Source organism: Aplysia californica, unplaced genomic scaffold, assembly GCF_000002075.1.
Source record: "Aplysia californica isolate F4 #8 unplaced genomic scaffold, AplCal3.0 scaffold00014, whole genome shotgun sequence".
Lineage (NCBI taxonomy): Eukaryota > Metazoa > Mollusca > Gastropoda > Aplysiida > Aplysiidae > Aplysia > Aplysia californica.
Window position 1 is genome coordinate 465009 of NW_004797284.1, and position 2256 is coordinate 467264.

At 41.9% G+C, this 2256-nt stretch overlaps 1 protein-coding gene across 1 annotated transcript in view; it reads left to right on the forward strand.

Moving 5' to 3' along the window:
* LOC106012316 (guanylate cyclase 32E) overlaps positions 1 to 2256 on the forward strand; it is a gene marked incomplete in the record, with an annotated part of 115447 nt that overhangs the window by 64217 nt on the left and 48974 nt on the right.

The window sequence follows — 2256 nt, forward strand, 5'->3', positions numbered from 1 at the left end:
TATGTCCATCTTGATTTTTCCAAGTAATAAATGTTGTTCATGTTTATGTGGGCTTGTATTCAGTCAAAAAATTAATACTTTTTAAAAACATTTGCTGACATTTCTATCAGAGTTTGTTCCTTCAGTTACACTTAGTCATTGCCACTGCTAGGGAATCAGATCCTGCGATGACGTTGACATGGACAGACTATGTGCATAGCTCAGTAAAGTAATTATTCTATACATGCTACAATAACGTCTAGTAGTTTGGAATCCATCCTGGGTAGTTTGTTCTCTCTTTCCATTTCCACATTTATCGCCTTGTATACCCCCTCCTTCATTTTTTGTTGTTTATGTTAATCTCCCTAAACCCCTCTAAACTTTGCTTAGTGAATAACCTGTTTGTGTTGTAGATTTTTTGTTTGTTTTTGTAAAGTGTTTTACGGCGCTCGCAACTGCATAAGGTCATATGACATGAGCGTGCGGGGCACACCTAATATTTTCAGTTGGTAGGAAATTTTGAATTTTGCCCGTGTGGAGGCCGAAGCCTACTCTTATTGATTTTAGACCACCAAGGGATCTTTAACGTGCGCAACTTGCACACGGGCCCTCCGAGATTTTTCGCCCTTGTCCGAGAAGGCTAGGTGTAGATCTTTCCTACCAGAAGATCACGGGTGTGGCAGAAAGGCAGCAGTAGGGAGGAGCCAAGAAGTAGCAGTAGAAAGGCTGCAGAAAGAGTCAGGAGCCCAGAGGAGGGGGCAGAAAGTGGAAATGAGAGCAGACAACATAACATTGCCAGAGAGCAGGAAAAAAGGTGAAAGGAGACAATTTTAGAGAAGAAAATTTTTCGGTCGCTACCCGGATTCGAACCCGGGACCTCTTGAATGAGAGGCCAACACCTCAACCTCTAGGCCACGAGAGCCCCCGTGTTGTAGATGATGCAAAATCTCTTACTAAAACTACTAAAACAAACCACTATAAACTAAAAATAAACATTTCCAGATAAGATCAGTTTCTTTCATTAAATCGATACCCTGAACACAGTTTAAACCGTGTTTAGAAATACAAAGTTTCGACTAGGATTATTTTCGAATAAAACTGATCAGATCAAAGTGATAGATCCTTTATCGATATCGTTATGACTCAAAGGGATTGTGGGAATAACGGGTGTTGTTCACGTTAGCCTAGGTTTGGTGGAACATTAAGGTTGGGTTTGTTTTGAGTGGGGGGGGGGGGTGTTTTGCTTTGTTGATTTTTTAAGGGTGTGGGTGGGGGGTTGGGGTGGTGGTGCTGCAAGTTTGACTTAAAGCTTTTTTAAAAAAAACCTTGCCCATTTATATGACATTGACTCTATCTGATTAGTCGAAAAAAGTGCGTATGATAATGTCCAATAGTGTATTACTTACATACTTAGTGTGTCAAATAAGTGATACAGCAGATAGAAATTCCAAGATTGTAAATGTAAGACATTGATCTGAGAGCGGCGATTATTTTAGAAATAATTGTGGTGCTGAGTGATGAAGAGGGATTGCGTTTAAGTAATGTTAGTGTTTGTCCTGCTCCAATGAGTGACAAAGGATGTGGGCACCCACTATCCCGTTCCCTATTGGAACCATCTTTACGGTCACCGTGAAGTTCCGAAATGGTGGGTACAATCCCTGCTGAGGTGACATTGTTGGCGTTAGCCCTTTCTATCGGACCAAGACAAGTATGGAGACTAGTTAAGCGGAAAGACAGTATAGTCGCAGGTATGTTGGGGTATTTGTAAGCGCGTTGTAGGTAGCAAGTTGGTAAACAGTTTATGATCTTTAATTCTACTCCATGATCATTTGCCCAGAGTATTCTCTTCGAGTCCTATTGAGCTTGCGGAGATTCTGACACAGGTTCCTCGAACCCGAGTCGAGAGGGCACAATTTACACATGATATTGTATCCCTTCGCCTCAGGGGGAGCGACCTCGAACTCCTAAATCAAGTACCCTGTGTCTGAATCCTCACGGTCACGTCCAATATAGGTATAATTCCAATGATAACGTTTGGAAGCAATACCTACTTTTAACAAGCCAATATTGTGCAGATGATGGCTAGATGTGCTTTGATGAATAGAAGATTAGAGTGAAAGCGGGCGAGATAGAGAGAGAGAGAGAGAGAGAGAGAGAGAGAGAGAGAGAGGGAAAGAGAGAGACGGAGAGAGAGAGAGAGAGGGAGAGAGAGAGAGAGAGAGAAAATGAAAGAGATAGTGGAACCAAGTAGCAGAGGAATAGATAAGAAGAGAGAAC